Genomic DNA, 18,823 nt, shown 5'->3' on the forward strand with positions numbered 1-18,823 from the left:
ATGGAAGACGTTAGACAGGAACGCCTGCTGGAAGGGCATTGGAATATTGAGGCAAAGGGTTGAATTGCAGCCTTGATTGAGGTGAAAGAAAAGTCGAGTTAGTGAGTAAATACTGGATCGACCAGAAATAGTGAAGCAGATCTGACCTGCACAAAAACGTAAACTTTTCTTGCGTAAACTGCAACCTATCCCATCCTGGGAACCCTGGCCATCTGGCTCGGTTCGACTCGCAACGCCGAGTGCGCAGACGCGTGGCCAGGGAAGGGGGCATGAACGCCGCGTCACCACAACAAGAGGGGCGGAAGTGCGGCGCCGGCAGCAACTGTGAGTGAGCGCGTGAGCGAGTGATCGTTGGCGGCAAAGATCTTATAGCGAAGATCTTTGGTTGGCGGCGTTGGTCTCGGGCGGGCGGTTGGTCCGCAGCGGCGCGAGGAGCTGCGTGTATCACCAACCGCGTTCGGAAACAAACGGCCGCTCACCGTGGGAGGGTGACGTCAGCGCGGTGAGTGGATGGGATGGGACGTGACGGCTGACGCTGGGCGTGGGGTGGCGGGCGGGTGGGGGCCCGGGGACCTGGCTCTTTGCCAGCGATGGTGAGTGTGGGCGATGGGCGAAGCGGCGCTGAGCGCTGCCTGCTCAGTGTAAGTGGCATTTCCTTCAACTCTTCCACTCGTTCCCACCTCTCCGTCCCGTTCTGTCCACTGGTTAATAAACAACAGGCTTCCCATGGGCTCAGGACGAGGTGTGTTTCTCCAACTAAGCACTACAACCAACCCACCTGTGTCTCCTCACTCTGGGGAAGAGTATGCAGCCCTTGGGGACTCGAGTCAAGAGTGTTTAATTGTTATTTGTACCGACACCGGAACAATGAAATACTTATTTGCAGTAGCGTAAGAGGCGTGCAAACAATAAACGTGGATAATATATAATAAACAAACTTCAATTAATTAATTTATTATTAGTGCAAAAAAGCCAGAAGTCCTTGGTGCAACCAAAAACATTCCACAGTTTGTGGTTTGGTGTTAGAAACATAGAAACATAGAAATTAGGTGCAGGAGTAGGCCATTCGGCCCTTCGAGCCTGCACCGCCATTCAATATGATCATGGCTGATCATCCACTCAGTATCCCGTACCTGCCTTCACACACAGTATAACACAGGAACTGTGCCCAACATGATGCCAAGACCAACTCTTATAATCCATGTCTCCATTCCTTGCATATCCTTATGCCCATCCAAAATTATCTTAAATGCCACTATCTTATCCTCAACCACTGCCCTTGGCAGCACGTTCCAAGACTTGCCACTCTTAAAAAAAATTCCTTGCACATATCGTTTAAACTTTGCCCCTCTCACCATAAAACTATGTCAACGACTATTTGATATTTTTTTCCACCTTGTGGAAAAAGGTTCTGATTGCCTTCCCTCGCTTGGCTCGTATAACTATATGCACTTCTATCAGTCTACTGGCACTTTCCAGCGTTCCACAGAAAACAATCTGTCTAACCTCACTGAAGTTGTTATGTCCTAATCCAGGCATCATTCTGACAAACCTCTTCTGCACACTTTCCAAAGCCTCCATATTCTTTCTGTAATGGTCAACCATAATTGCACACAATACTCCAAATGTGGCCTAATTAAAGGTAGACAAAAGTGCTGGAGAAACTCAGCGGGTGTGGCAGCATCTATGGAGCGAACTCCTAATTAAAGTCCTATAAAGCTACATCATGGCTTCCTGGTTCATACTCAATACCTTGACGAATGAAGACAAGCGTACCAATGCCACCTGTACCACTCTACCTATATTGCCACTTTCAGGGAGTTATGGACTTGGACCACCAAGATCCCTGTGTATATCAATTTTTGTGGTTGTGAAGAAGCTATTATTGAACTTGGTGGTCACAGTTTTAAGACGCCTATACCATCTGGGACGACAGATGGCACAATGGGCTAAGTGTTCGGCTGGCAACCGGAAGGTAGCCGGTTCGAATCCTGCTTCGAGTGCATACTGTCGTTGTGTCCTTGGGCAAGACACTTCACCCACCTTTGCCTGTGTGTGAATGTGTGTGAGTGATTGGTGGTGGTCGGAGGGGCTGTAGGCGCAGATTGGCAGCCACGCTTCCGTCAGTCTGCCCCAGGGCAGCTGTGGCTACAGAAGTAGCTTACCACCACCGAGTGTGACTGAGGAGTGAATGAATAATGCGATGTAAAGCGCCTTGAGTATTAGAAAGGCGCTATATAAATCCCATCCATTATTATTATTATTATTATCTTTCCAATGGTAGGAGTGAAGTGAGGGAGGAGCCAGAGTTTTGTGTTTCTTTAATCTGGAGAAGTGTTTACCAGCCACAGGGGACAAAAAGTATTAAATGTGTCCATGAATTCATTGTCCAACCTTCCATGAATTCGCCAGAAGGAGAAAAAGTCATGACGTTTTGCTAAGGTCTACTTGCTAAATTTGCTAAACCACAAATCTTTAAAATAGACCTTTAGAACAATTTCAGATAGGTTTCAATCCTCTTATTCTGGACACAAAACTCTGAACCAGTATTATTTTTGCTCATAATGGTCTATTACTACATATCCCTGTCAAACAGATATTTTCTCTTTTATTTTTAGATAACTTAATTCACGCAGCATTAATCACTTTTTTAAAAAATCCTCAAATAGGCGCAGAGTTGTGCGGATATTATTTTATTCTTATTTGTTAGTATTGGGTTTTTTTTATTAACTGAACTTTTTTTGTTTATTATGATTTTCCCGGAGTACTATGTTTAACTATCTGTTATGCTGCTGCATGTAAAAAAATCTTTTTTTGGGGACATATGACAATAAAACACTCTCATTGTCACTGTTCTGTGAGGCTTGGTCATTATGAGCCCTTGATCTCATTGTGCAAACTCAATTTTCATGTGGAATGGATCCATTATCCATGCTCTACTTTTGTTACCAATTTTATATTTGGTTTAATTCACAGCTACATTTTGTTTTTCTTTGTATATTACTGAAATCAGTGAATTCTGGTCATTAAAGATCAGCCAGGGGATTTTGAAATAAACTTCCGGAGGAACAATAGGCAATAGGTGCAGGAGTAGGCCATTCGGCCCTTCAAGCCACATTCACTGTGATCATGGCTGATCATCCACAAACAGTACCCCGTTCCTGCCTTCTCCCCATATCCCTTGACTCCGCTATCTTTAAGAGCTCTATCTAACTCTCTCTTGAAAGCATCCAGAGAATCGGCCTCCACTGCCCTGAGGCAGAGAATTCCGCAGATTCTCAACTCTGGGTGAATTCACAACACTCTGGGTGATTCACAACTCTCTGGGAACTTAGCAGGTCAAGCAGCATCTGTGGAGGGAATGGACAGGCCAGGTCAGAAACCACCTTTAGATCAATGGAGGGGGGGGGGGGGGGGACGATGGAAAAGAGGTGCAGGTAGGGTAAAGCTTGGCGTGTAATAGACGGATACAGTGAGAGTGGGTGATTTGCAGACGGGTGGAGTAATTGACAAATGCTAGAGTTGGAAAGGGAACAATAGTGTCAGATAAGGAAAGAAGTGATGTGAAATGTAAAGCTGGGGGTGTCAGGGGAATGGGTGGAGGAGGAAGAGCAGGAATAAGAGGGAAATATGGGCCTCGATATGGAAGATGAGTGTACAATGGAGGGGAAAAGAGCAGGGTGATTGCGATTGTGGGAGACATTTTGTGCATGTAGGCGGGGCACAGGGAAGGGAATTAATTATTCATATTGTTGTGTTGTAAGCTACAAAAGTGAAATGTGAAGTGCTGTTCTCACTCTAGCAATGGAGGCCAAATCTTTAGCTATTTTTAAAGCAGAGATTGATATTCTCTTGATTATTAAGAGTGTCAAAGGTTACAGGGAGAAGAATGGGATTGAGAGGGATAGATAGATCAGCCAGGATTGAATGGCGGAGTAGAGTCAATGGGCTGAATTGCCAAATTCTGGTCCTAGGTCTTATGAATTTATGAACTTTGATTATGTTGGCTGCTTTCCCCAAGGAAGCATGAATGAAGATGAGGTTAATAGTGGGGTGTCTAGACTGGGTTACATCCACAACTCTGCACTTCCTGGTGACTTTGGCAAAGCTGTTCCAAAACCAAGCTGTGATGCCACCAAACAGTATAGAAACATAGAAACATAGAAATTAGGTGCAGGAGTAGGCCATTCGGCCCTTCGAGCCTGCACCGCCATTCAATATGATCATGGCTGATCATCCAACTCAGTATCCCGTACCTGCCTTCTCTCCATACCCTCTGATCCCCTTAGCCACAAGGGCCACATCTAACTCCCTCTTAAATATAGCCAATGAACTGGCCTCGACTACCCTCTGTGGCAGGGAGTTCCAGAGATTCACCACTCTCTGTGTGAAAAAAGTTCTTCTCATCTCGGTTTTAAAGGATTTCCCCCTTATCCTTAAGCTGTGACCCCTTGTCCTGGACTTCCCCAACATCGGGAGCAATCTTCCTGCATCTAGCCTGTCCAACCCCTTAAGAATTTTGTAAGTTTCTATAAGATCCCCTCTCAATCTCCTAAATTCTAGAGAGTATAAACCAAGTCTATCCAGTCTTTCTTCATAAGACAGTCCTGACATCCCAGGAATCAGTCTGGTGAACCTTCTCTGCACTCCCTCTATGGCAATAATGTCCTTCCTCAGATTTGGAGACCAAAACTGTACGCAATACTCCAGGTGTGGTCTCACCAAGACCCTGTACAACTGCAGTAGAACCTCCCTGCTCCTGTACTCAAATCCTATTGCTATGAAAGCTAACATACCATTCGCTTTCTTCACTGCCTGCTGCACCTGCATGCCCACTTTCAATGACTGGTGTACCATGACACCCAGGTCTCGCTGCATCTCCCCTTTTCCTAGTCGGCCACCATTTAGATAATAGTCTGCTTTCCTGTTTTTGCCACCAAAATGGATAACCTCACATTTATCCACATTATACTGCATCTGCCAAACATTTGCCCACTCACCCAGCCTATCCATGTCACCTTGCAGTCTCCTAGCATCCTCCTCACAGCTAACCCTGCCCCCCAGCTTAGTGTCATCCGCAAACTTGGAGATATTGCCTTCAATTCCCTCATCCAGATCATTAATATATATTGTAAATAGCTGGGGTCCCAGCACTGAGCCTTGCGGTACCCCACTAGTCACTGCCTGCCATTGTGAAAAGGACCCGTTTACTCCTACTCTTTGCTTCCTGTTTGCCAGCCAGTTCTCTATCCACATCAATACTGAACCCCCAATGCCGTGTGCTTTAAGTTTGTATACTTATGATAGACATAAGTAAAGTATACTTATGATAGACACAAAAGGCTGGAGTAACTCAGTGGGACAGGCTGGATGTGGTGGATTTTTATGTTATAATGTATGTTGTGTGTTTTGATAAGGGCCTGTCCCACTTGCGTGTCCTTGGCACGCAAATTACGCGACCTCATGGTCGCGTTGAGGCGCACAGGTATCGTATGGCCATGCGGGGCCGGTCCCATTGAGAAGCGCGGAGGGGTATGTAGTTGTGCGCGACATCGCGCGGGGCTCTGAAATGTTTGTAGCGACCAAAATCTTCAATCGCGCCAACGGCCTGTCGTGGAACTGACGGCCAAAGTGGGACAGGCCCAAGACCCTGACGCAACGTCTCACCTTCAACAGCAGCAGAAGCAAGCAAATGATCGCCGAGCTCGGCCTGGGGCTCACGGCCGTTGCGGATCCGGATCCGCCCCCATTTCTACTCCCAGAACGGGGCCAAGAAAATTGAAGATAGACACAAAATGCTGGAGTAACTCAGCAGGACCGGCAGCATCTCTGGAGAGAAGCAATGGGTGACGTTTTGGGTCAAGACCCTTTTTTCAGACTGAAGAAGAGTCTCGACACGAAACATCATCCGTTGCTTCTCTCCGGAGATGCTGCCGGTCCCGCTGAGTTACTCCTGCATTTTGCGTCCATCTTCAAATGATGTCACGTGCTCCAGACGGCTGTGCGGTTGAATGCGACCACGAGGTCGTGTAATTAGCGTGCCAAGGACACGTAAGTGGGACAGGCCCTTTACTTTTTATTGGTATGATTGTATGGCAAATCAAATTCCTCGTATGTTGCAAAACATACTTGGCTAATAAAGTATGATTATGAAAATGCGGGAGTAACTCAGCGGGACAGGCAACATCTCTGGATGGAAGGAATTGGTGACTTTTCGGGTCAAGACCCTTCTTCAGGCTGAAAGTCATGGGAGAGGGAGACGCAGAAGGGTGTAAGCGGTTATAATGATCCATCAAAGGGGATGTGGATCAGTTGTCAGTATCTTCCTCCTGTCTCCTTCTTATAAGTTATTGTACTTCTGTTTTCTGTTTTTTCCCACTGTAAATTTTGATGATCCATGATCATGGCTAAATCATTTCAAGTTACAAAACTATCAATTTACATGTATGGTGATTTAGAAATCACGGCCATACAGTGAGATTTGTGGATAGTTTTTTTATTCTAATGCTAAGCAAGTTAAAGAATGATTTGATGCAGGTGTGCAGGGTGAAAACATAGTGCCAGGTAGTTTTCTTTAGTGTTCAAAAGGGAACTGCAGATGCTGGAATATCGAAGGTACACAAAATTGCTGGGGAAACTCAGCGGGTGCAGCAGCATCTATGGAGCGAAGGAAATAGGCGACGTTTCAGGCCGAAACCCTTCTTCAGACAGTGTCCAATTTACCATAATGAAAATGAAAGAAGCAATTACAGTGCCTTTGATAATATTTGGGACAAAGACCCAGCATTTATTTATTTGCCTCTGTCCTCCACAATTTGAGATTTGTAATAGAAAAAAATCACATGTGGTTAAAGTGCACATTGTCAGATTTTAATAAAGGCAATTTTTATACACTTTGGTTTCACCATGTAGAAAGTACAGCAGTGTTTATACATAGTCCCCCCATTTCGGGGCACCATAATGTTTGTAATATATTTTTTTATTAAAGGTAATCAATTACAATGCTTCAAACAACTTTATATCAAATTAATTCAATTTGCATTAAGTAAAACACTAGTAATACTTATCTACTGTTTTTTTAGAAATAATGATAGAGAAAGAATAGAGAAAGAATAAATCATTAAGAGAGTGATTAAATAATAATTTGATTATATATAAGAAAGAAAAGAGAAACGAAAAAAAAAAAAAAAAAAAAAAAAAAAAACATTTTTAGTAACCACAATATGTATTATTAATAACACTACTACAAGTGATAGTATCAATAAAGACATATATGTAATTCCAATATAAAAATGAATTATTCTCACCAAATCCCGCAGGGTGCACGTCGAGCTGTGTTGCCAAGAACAGCTACTTCTCTAAATACTGTATATATGGAGACCATATCTGTTCAAAAGAATTATACTTGTCCAATAGGACAAATCTAATTCTTTCCAGATGTAACGTCTCCATCATCTCTGTTGCCCACATTTTGGTTGTGGGGGATAATGTTCCCTTCCAAAATTTCAATATGATTTTTTTTCCAATTATTAAACAGTAATCAAAGAAATTTCTTTGATTTACTGTAAGTGATAGATGTAAATCCGGAATTCCAAATATTATTAGCTTTGGGTTAGGGTCCAATTTAACTTTGATGACTTCAGAAATAACTTTAAAGATTTCTGTCCAGTAATAATTCAATTTAGGACATGTAACGAAACTATGTATTAAATTTGCCTCTGCTTTCTTGCACTTATCACAAATAGCGGAGAGATTCGGAAAAATACTATTTAATTTAGTTTTCGAATAATGTAACCTATATAATACTTTAAATTGTATCAGTATATGTCTGGCGTTTAATGAACACCGGTGTATTCGTTGTAGACTTTCTTCCCAGTTTTCTTTTGTTATAGCCAATCCCATTTCATTTTCCCATGCTTGACGATATACTTCCGTTATTGGATTCTCCTTATCCAAAATGATGTTATATATATAGGCTATTAATTTTTCTGTATTTGGATATAAATTAAACAGTTCATCTAACAATCCTGCTTCTTTATTTTTATAATCTTGTGTATTGGATTTAATATAATCTCTAATTTGTAAATACCTAAACAAATGTTGTGGAGACAATCCATAAATATCTTGTAACTCCTGGAATAAAAGAAATTTTCCTTTTCTATACAGATGTTCTATCCTTGTAATTCCTAAATCATCCCATTGTTTAAACCCCCCATCTAATATAGCAGGTTTAAACGATGGATTATTCATAATTGGTAATCTAAATGAGAGATTATCCAAGTGTAGAGTCTTAACTATTTGTTTCCAAATACGTCTATTATTATATATTATTAGGTTGTCTTTATAATATTTTTTTTGTACTTCCGTTGGTGCAAAAATTATCGAACCTACATTGAAAGGTAGACAGTCCTCCTTTTCTATATTTAACCATGTCGGTTCATGATCCATATTTACCCACCAGAAATTCATATTCTTAATCTGAACAGCCCAAAAATAATATAAAAAGTTTGGAAGTGCTAATCCTCCATTTATCTTAGCTTTGCATAGATGTTTTTTATTTATTCTGTGATTTTTATAATCCCAAATAAAGCTATTGACAATATTATCAATTTTTTTAAAAAAAGTTTTCGGAAGAAAAAAAGGAATAGCCTGAAACAAATATAACAACTGCGGTAGAAATACCATCTTTATGGCACTTATTCTACCAATCATGGATATAGGCAGTGTTTTCCAATATAAAATATTTTTTCTAAGTTTATCTAATAGTTGAGGATAGTTGGATTTTATTAATGAGTTATGAGTTTTAGTTACGTTAATCCCTAAATATTTAAGTTTGTCTGTAACTACTTTTAATGGGTATTGTTGTAATGTATTAAGATTTATTCCTGTTATTGGCATAATCTCGCTTTTATCCCAATTAATCCTATACCCAGAAAATGCACCAAACTTAGTTATAATGTTTAGCAGGTTGGGAATACTAATTTCCGGTTTTGTAATATAAATCAAAACATCATCTGCATATAAAGAAATTTTATTAATTGTTGTATCAGTATTATAGCCATATATTTCAGGTTCAGATCTAATTTTTTCCGCCAATGGTTCTATCACCAATGCGAACAATAAGGGTGATAACGGACATCCCTGTCTGCATCCCCTAGAGAGTTTGAATTTGGCTGATAAAATTTGGTTAGTCAAAATTCTTGCCATAGGATTCGAGTATAAAATTCTTACCCATTTACAAAATCTATCCCCCAATTGAAACTTTTCCATTATATTAAATAAATACATCCATTCCACCTGATCAAACGCTTTTTCTGCATCTAGTGATATAACCGCTAGTTCCGTATCTCGTATTCTTTTTGAATATATAATATTAAACAAACGTCTGAGATTATGGGATGAGTAACGTTTTGGGATAAAACCTGTTTGATCATAATGTATTAATTTAGAGATCACTAAACTTAATCTCCTAGATAAGACCTTAGTTAATATTTTTTGGTCTGTATTTAAAAGGGCAATCGCTCTATATGATCCAGGATCTTCCAAATCCTTATCTACTTTAGGGATGAGTGTAATTGTGGATTCATTTAAAGATTCTGGTAATTTTCCTTGGTCATATGCATATCTATACATTATTTGTAATCTTGGGGAAATCAGATCTTGAAATTTTTTATAAAATTCTGCACTCAGGCCATCTGGGCCCGCTGCTTTTCCGTTCTTAAGCGAACTAATTGATTCTATAATATCTTTTACTGTTATTTCAGCATTTAACAATTCTCTACCTTCCTGATCTAAGCTATTGATTTGACATTCTTGTAAAAATATTTCCATACTATCTGTTTGTCCTGTTAGTTTTGACGAATAAAGATTTTTATAATATTGTAAAAATCTATCATTAATATCTTTTGGAGTAATTAATATATTTCCATACTCAGATCTAATTCCGTGTATCATCTTCTCATCTTCTAATTTTCTAAGCTGTCGTGCTAGTAATTTTTGTGGCTTATCTCCAAATTCAAAATACACTTGCTTAGTTTGTTGAAAAAGTTTAATCACTTGATTAGAATATATTTTATTTAATCTATATTTTACTGATGCAATTTTATTACTTAACTCTTTGGAAGGCTGTTTTATATTTTCATTATCTAGACGTTTTATCTCATTTTCTAAATTTTGTTCTATTTTTCGATTTTCTTTATTGAGATGTGCTTGTGCGGATATTATTGCGCCACGCATGAATGCCTTAAATGTGTCCCAAAATAGTGATGGAGAAGTTTCAGGATTATCATTAGTTTCAAAAAATAATTTAATCTGATCCATCACATATTTACAACAGTCATTGTCCTTTAATATCTGAGGGTTAAATCTCCAGGTAGTAGTTTTATTAGATATATCTTTTAATTTTATCTTAAATGTTAATGGCGCATGATCCGAGATGATAATATTATGATATTTTGCATCATACGTAAAAGGAAGTAATTTAGAATCTATTAAAAAATAATCTATCCTCGAATAGGTTCCATGTACGGGCGAGAAAAAAGAATATTCTCGTCCGGATGGGTTATCTAACCTCCAGATGTCTTTAATATTAGATGTATTGATAAAAGCATTTATGAATTTACTTGATTTCGAGGCAGCTTTCCTTTTTGCGGATGATCTATCTAGATAATTATCTAAAGTACAATTTAAATCACCTCCAATTATTAAATTGTGTTGAGTGGATATAGGAATATTATTAAATATTTTCTTAAAAAATAATGGATTATCAAAATTAGGGGCATATATATTCATTAAAATTACCTTTTTTGAATATAATTCCCCTGTAATTATTACATATCTGCCTTCTTTATCCTCTATAATAGAACTTTGTATGAAAGGTATACCTTTGCGAATAATTATTGCAACTCCTCTAGATTTATGAATAAATGTAGAATGATACACCTTAGAAATCCATTTAGCTGTTAATCTATGTTGAGCATCTTTTTTAAGATGAGTCTCTTGAAGGAAAATGACATCTGTCTTCAATCTGTTCAACTGAGCTAATACCTTTCCCCTTTTAATTGGTTCATTAATGCCTTTTACATTCCAACTGCAGAAGGTTACTCCATCACCCCCAGTCTTCACCTTTATATCATGCATTTTACTATTAGGGCGGCTTTTTTTGGAGTAGCCTTCTTGACTCACCCAGCTCCCCGTTGCACCCGGACATCAATCCAATGAGAATTTCTTTCCACCTTAATCCACATCTATGTCTTCTTAAACTAAATACACAATATCCTTCACATCTACATTCAAATAATATATAATATAAGATCAATAAAAAACAAAAACAATAAGAAATATCAATAATAAAAAAAAAGTAAAGAGTGTTAATAGGGTGCTCAGAGAAAAAAGAAACTACACTTGTATAGTGTGTAGTATGTGAAGGTGAAAGCCACACTAACGTGGCCATTAATCTAAAGACTTCCGTTTTTTTAATAAAAAAAAGATGTTGATTATACCAGCTCCTATCTCAAATGCTATATATATTGGGGTGGGGTACTAACTTTATATACTTAGTACTTAGTAATTATTTCTATTATTCATATTACTATTTGCTAATTACTAATATCAATTGTATTTAATACTATAATATGTAATACTATTATCATGGAATAATTAAATATTTTCTAATAATTAATACAGAACTACTACTAAATGCCCATTATTCCACTTCCTTCTAAGTGAGTATTTCATAACCACAGGTCGATGATAAAAGTTCAGTCCTCTCCTTCTCCCTCGGGTTCTTCCTCCGCATCTTCTCTCTCTTCATCTTCTGGCTTCTGCTGTATGCCTCGGGCGAATTTCAATGCTTCAGTATGCTTAACGAAACGATATTCCTTGTCATCATAAGTTACTCTCAGTATTGCTGGGTACATCAAGCCATATCTCAGATTCTTAGTATTCTGTACATTCCTCAGAATACCTTTTGTTTCTTTAAATAGAGCTCTTTTCTTGGCCACTTCTGCAGGGAAGTCTCTAAAAATACTGATGTTGTCTCCCTCGTATTTCAGGTTTCTCTTTTTTATTATTATCTTCATCATTTCTTCGAAGACATGGTCAAAGGCCACTTTTACAATCATTTGTCTGGGCGATGAACCTATCCCAGGGGCCCGTCTTAGAGCCCTATGTGCACGGCTCAACAGGGGTTCATGATCCAAATTCAAAATATCCATTAAAAGTTTTGCAACAAATTTTCGAGGATCTTGACTCCCCTCACGACCTTCGCTCAGACCAACTATACGCAAATTTTTACGGCGTTGGCGTCCCTCCAGATCGATACATTTCTCGTTTGTTTTATGTAATAATTCTAAGAGGCGTTTGTTCTCGGCACGGAGTTTTTCGGTCTCCTTAGTATTCACTTCAGCAATTTTAGTTAGCTCTTTAATTGCTTCGCCTTGTTGGTCTAGCGAAATTATAGTAGGATCTATCTTGTCATCCAGCTTTCTTTCCATCCCAGCAGCTATTTCCTTTACATCCTCAATTTGAGTTTGTAACTCGGCATTAGCCTTTTCCTTCCACTCATCCATCATACTTTTTACCGTCGTTATAACTTGTTTTATTAAGTCTTCTTTATCTTCTTTATTTTTCTCGTGAGACACCAGCATATCCGCTTTTAAACTTTTTATCTCCTCCATATACTCCTTCCTCTGCTTCTTTATCTCCTCCATATACTCCTTCCTCTGCTTCTTTATCTCACCTAGAATGGTAGTCTTAAGTTCCTCCATTTCAGCTTTCCTCTGTGAGATATCTTCTTGAGAAGCAGCAGTTGCACCCGAGCTGAGGCCAGTTTCCCTTCTCGTAGCTTTTTTTCCAGCGGTGGGGGTGGGGGAGCGCTGGGTCATAATTTCTTCTTAAAATCGCGCGCCTGATGACGTCACGCACCTTTTAAACGCTGCCGGAGCCGTTCACAATCGATCTCCTGTGGTAAATGCGTTTGTTTGACCCTTTTACCCCCGTTTTAAATTCAGTTTTTTTCGGAGCTGTAATGGCGCGATTCCACTCACATCGTGGCGCCAACCGGAAGTCCTTGGGGCACCATAATGTTTGGGACACAGCAATGCCATGTAAATGAAAGTAGTGATGTTTAGCATGGCCTCACAGGCGTTTGTAATTGCTCCTGTGTGTTTAATTGCCTCCTTTATGCAGGTATAAGAGAGCTCTCACCGCCTAGTCTTTCCTCCAGTCTTTCCATCACCTTTGGAAACTTTTATTGCTGTTTATCAATTATCAACATGACGACTATAGTTGTGCCAATGAAAGTCAAAGATGCCATTATGAGACTGAAAAACAAGAATAAAACTGTTGGAGACATCAGCCAAACCTTAGGCTTCCCTAAATCAACTGTTTGGAACATCAGTAAGAAGAAAGAGAGCACTGGTGAGCTTACTAATCGCAAAGGGACTGGCAGGCCAAGGGAATCCTCCACAGTTGATGACAGAAGAATTCTCTCTATAATAAAGAAAAATCCCCAAACACCTGTCCGACAGATCAGAAACACTCTTCAGGAGTCAGGTGTGGATTTGTCAATGACCACTGACTTCATGAACAGAAATACAGAGGCTTACACTGCAAGATGCAAACCACTGGTTAGCCACAAAAATAGGATGGCCAGGTTACAGTTTGTCAAGAAGTACTTCAAAGAGCAACCACAGTTCTGGAAAAAAAAGGACTTGTGGACAGATGAGACGAAGATTAACGTATCAGAGTGATGGCAAGAGCAAAGTATGGAGGAGAGAAGGAACTGCCCAAGATCCAAAGCATACCACCTCATCTGTGACACACGGTGGTGGGGTGTTATGGCCTGGGCATATATGGCTGCTGGAGGTACTGGCTGACTTATCTTCATTGATGATACAACTGCTGATGGTAGTAGCATAATGAATTCTGAAGTGTATAGACACATCCTATCTGCTCAAGTTCAAACAAATGCCTCAAAACTCATTGGCCAGCGGTTCATTCTACAGCAAGCCAATGATCCCAAACATACTGCTAAAGCATCAAAGGAGTTTTTCAAAGCTAAAATATGGTCAATTCTTGAGAGGCCAAGTCAATCACCTGATCTGAACCCAATTGAGCATGCCTTTTATATGCTGAAGAGAAAATGAAGGGGACTAGCCCCCAATACAAGCATAAGCTGAAGATGGCTACAATACAGGCCTGGCAGAGCATCACCAGAGAAGACGTCCAGCAACTGGTGATGTCTATGAATTGCACACTTCAAGCAGTCATTGCATGAAAAGGATATGCAACAAAATACTAAACATGACTACTTTCATTTACATGACGTTGCTGTGTCCCAAATATTATGGTGCCCTGAAATGGGGGGGGGCTATATCAGCATAAATCAAATTTCTGCTATTTTTCTACCACTGGCATGAAAATCCTTCTGCCCAAGGCTAGCCTTGCCCCCAAGCTGAACCCAAAGTGAAGTGATGAGGATGGAAAGATTTGGTCACTTGATTTTCAAATTGTGCTTGTTTCTGAGAAGCACAGGCTATGATTGACATGTTAAATAAAAATAGATGTTGAATTTTTTTGAGACACTGCTAAATTTATATCAGTGAACTTAGTAAAAGGTTTTGTATAAGTTTCAATCAGTTTCAATGATTTTACAGTCAGTAGACAAGATAATTATTAAAATACGTTTTTTTTTAAATGATCTAATTTCCTACTATGTTCCCATCATTCTTAATTATCAGTAACTGTCTTTTATGCCAAGCAACAATCAGGCTTGTCAGGAAGATTGTACATTTGTGGTCAGTAAACGTTTTTTATTTGCAGAAGCTTGAATGATAACTAGAATATTGCACTTTTATGTACAATTTACCAGTTGTGATCAACATGGCTATGCTCAACATTCAGTGTGTTAATATCTACTAGATATTTGTTTATATCTTATGCTCAATAAGGTTCCAACCCTCTCAGCATTATTAAATCTATACCAAAATCGGAATGTTGGTTTTCTAGAGATCAATGAAGTCCGTATACATTTTTTAATTGCCGTCTCTTATAGTTCAGTTATTGGCGTACTTTAACATTGTTATTCTTATTTAATTGGTTACAACATAATGGCTGGCATGGTTTATGTGGCATGCAGCATGACTTATCTTATCCCTTCATTTGATTACTATGGAAAACTCCAAAGAACAATTCTCAACTTTCTACCTTGCTCACTTTTTAGCTGCGCCTTTGAATGTAATTGAGGGTTTGGGATAGACTGGATGAGAGACAAGTGACCTCCAGTTCAACTTCTCCACCACTGTTGGGCTCTTTCTTCATAATTCTTGTGTTCAAACTTATATCAGACTATGGTCATAATGTTTGGAGGGATATGGACCAAGCGGTGGGACTAGTGTAGCTGGGCCATTTTGGCCGGTGTGAGCAAGTTGGGCTGAATGACCGAAGGGCCTGTTTCCCCACTGTATCACTATGACTAAGTGATAGGAGCAGAATTAAGCCATTCGGCCCATCAAGTCTATGCCATTCAATCATGGCTGATCTATCTCTTCCTCCTAGCCCCATTCTCCTGTCTTCCCATAACCCCTGGCACCCGTACTAATCAAGAAATCTGCAATCTTAAATGAGCCACAATTTTTTTAGAACAATTGTATTGTATTGTATTCAAATTTATTGTCATTGTCTCAATTAGAGACAACGAAATGAATTTCCCTTTACAGTCAGTATCATAAAAATAAATAAATAATAAATTTGATGCAGTGCAATACAATACAATACAATTCATCAGGCACCAAAAGCTGCTATTGCCTTCTCCATATTAAGTTACTTCAATTCTTTAAACTAATCTGTCACCCATGCTTGAATGTATCCACAGCTTTGCTTTCTGTATCCTGAACTGTACTAAGTACTTTAAAACCATTGTCCCCAATCTTAAATTTTGATTAATTCAAAATGTGTTTCCACTTCAAATTTAAAATGTGTTTCCTTGGTTTGTGATTCTTCATTTTTTTTTGCCTCTCCAGCTTCCTCAAGTCTTCCATTGCCATGTTGACCAGATTAGAGTGAGAGGTTCTGGGGACACTCTAACTGCCTCCAGACTTCTTAATTGCCAACTTCCACTTTTTTTGCTCTTACTCTGGCATCCTGTGGGTTTCCCGTCAATTTGCTTCATTATTGACAGTTTTATCCACAGTGGCTAATTCTTGTACTAAATTTATCTCTAAAATCCCTTTACTTCTAGATCCTCTCCCATACCACTGCCACCTATCTCAGTACATTCTTCCAACCCATCTGAAAATAATCAAACAAATTATGCCAATTCAAAGAATCAAAAGTAAAAGCAGAAAATGTTGGAATCACTCAGTGGTCGGGCAGCTACTGTGAAAAAAATTTCAGGTCAAAGTTCCTTCATCGGACAACACCTGTAAGACCATGTTTTCAAGCACACATGCAAATCCTCCCTCCCCACTGCCCTCGTCCCACCCCATTACTTTATTTGGGGCCCTTTTGCTGCATCTCACGGAACTGGCTTGAAACTTTTTTTGCCACATGATCTTGCAGGCTGTTGCTATTTTTGAATATTCTGCTGTTTTTATTTATGGAGATAGGGCTCAGCAGTGGAATTTTTTTTTGTTGAGTTATCGCATGAAATAAAGGAACACTTAATGATCATGTTGGGGAAGGATGCAAATAGCCCAGTGAGTAGCAATGTTACAACATTTTGAGACTTTAAAAATCAAGTCTGCAATTTATCTCAACATATAAAGCATAAAAAGAAGTTTAATTTGACACCTAATTCACTTTCATATCTTCAGTATTAAAAAAGTTATGGCCATTTTCATACTCGGAAATTTGCATCTTGACTTAACACAAAAGCTGTGATCCAGGACAGTCAAAAGCCCATAACGTTCTTAAAAATCAAGAGAACTGAATGAAATTTTCAGTTATTATAGATTGAAACATTCTGAAACAAATATAAAACATCTTACTTGGATGACCTGAAATTAAAGCATATAATTAGTTAATTACCTAATTGTAGTTAATTACAAAATTGACCGTTGTGACGGAAATAGTCATTTGAAAATTCAAAAATGTGATATTCTCAAGATCAGAACTTTAATATTATTGTATTATATGCTGTAAGTCCGTAACAGATAGGTAAATAAATTACAATTTCTAGCAATAGACCAAGACTTTATGGAGAAGATCAGTTGCTAGCTGGTACATTGGCATATCATAATCAGTAGCATTATCATACTCCTCAGAATGTAACCAATAAGCCACTCTGTACACCTTGTTTTTCCTCAACTTTTCAATTTTGGCATTGTAAACTACAAGTTTTTACTCTTCAAACCACGCATGACATGCCTTTCTGCCCACTGCTTTCCCATTAAGAATGTCCTGTAGATTCCATTTCTTAAGAAAATTCTTTTTTTTTAAATAGCCTGTATCCAAATAACAAACTAATCCCATTCACACAAGACTTCACAATATAACATGATTTTTAAATCTCACTGTCATGAATTTATATCGCAGATGGAAGGAATTTAATGTTTAATTCCCATAAATTAATCTAGAAACATCCACTCAATATAATTAAAACTAGTATTTTTTTGCACAATACATGGGACTAAAACTGATATTTAGTATAAAAATATTGACTATGGATAGACAATAAAACAAAAAAAAAACGACTTAGATGCTCTTATGACATGATTGTCCAAAATAAAGAGCATTTAAATCATCTTGCAAGTTTGTTTTTCTGGAATGCGATCGATTGGAACGTTGCATTTGCAGTGAATTTGAACCCCATACCAGCAGGAAAAACACTGCCGGTTCGTATGGGGCCCAAATCACATTTTCGCAGCGTAAAATTAGATTAAAGCCAGCCCAAGAAACAAGATTATATGTAAAATACACGACTTACATTTTGTTTTGTCCCGTTCATGCGATCCGTCACGTTAAGGGCGTTAGAAGTCGCTTTTTATTTTAATGTAATTATTGGCTCGTGATTTAAAAAAAAAAAAAAAAAAAAATCGGGAACGTAAGTCGATCAATTTTTCTTCAGCAGCTAGCAGCCCGAGGAAATCCGCCGCCGCCAGGCAGTAGAAAACTGCATTTTAATCCCGCCCCCCCCCCCCAAGGGCGCCAAAGTCGCGCACATGGCCAGTGGCAGAACTGCAGTGCCGCTGCAGGTAAGTTTTGTAACATCGCTACAGTGAGTTGCTAAAAAGAAGAGGGTCTCATACAATAATCCTTGGATTAAAGCTAAATGCACGTTCCACCAGTAAATGCATGTTTTGAAAAGATTGGTTTTGTGAGCTGCTTCATAATTTAGATGCCAGGTTTTCACTTTGCCACGGGTTTTTTTAAATATATGAAACATCCTCTGGAATAGAAAATTATAAAAACATTTTGTCTCCCTAAATGTGTAATGATTACTTGTAGTTACTTGCATTTCGCAAGTCAATTTCAAATCAATTTTGTTTTATTATATAGATTATAGGAAACAAAATATGGCTTAGATTTGAATCAATGACAAATTTAAAGAAACATTCTGAAGAAAAAATTAATAATAAAGGTTTCTATGCGGCAATACCTTATGTCCAAGATGACAACAATGAGCCTCCCAAAGCATAGGATTATGGGGTTTTTATCAAAGCAGAAAGACATCTTTCGGCATACAATTTCTCTGCCAACTCAGTCCCAGCTTCCTGCTTTTGGTATTTTGATTTTAAATGTGCTTTATAAAGATTTATATATGTTCTTGTCAAAGATTTATTGAGCAGAATAATAATGGTTTGATTGTAATCACATATGAATC

At 38.7% G+C, this 18,823-nt stretch overlaps 1 protein-coding gene across 5 annotated transcripts in view; it reads left to right on the forward strand.

The window, feature by feature from the left end:
• The first annotated feature begins 269 nt into the window (after positions 1-269).
• The window catches only part of klhl5 (kelch like family member 5), a 123,162-nt gene continuing 104,608 nt past the window's right edge, over positions 270-18,823 (forward strand). For 2 of the 5 annotated variants that reach the window (XM_033027041.1, XM_033027069.1), the window contains exon 1: positions 385-502. The gene's annotated coding sequence lies outside the window, so the exon portion shown is untranslated. Of the gene's footprint in view, positions 325-384; positions 503-588; positions 642-18,823 lie in introns of those variants that run through there. The other 3 variants (XM_033027059.1, XM_033027050.1, XM_033027077.1) reach the window with 3 other exon arrangements.

This window comes from Amblyraja radiata, chromosome 1, assembly GCF_010909765.2.
Source record: "Amblyraja radiata isolate CabotCenter1 chromosome 1, sAmbRad1.1.pri, whole genome shotgun sequence".
Taxonomy (NCBI): Eukaryota; Metazoa; Chordata; class Chondrichthyes; order Rajiformes; family Rajidae; genus Amblyraja; species Amblyraja radiata.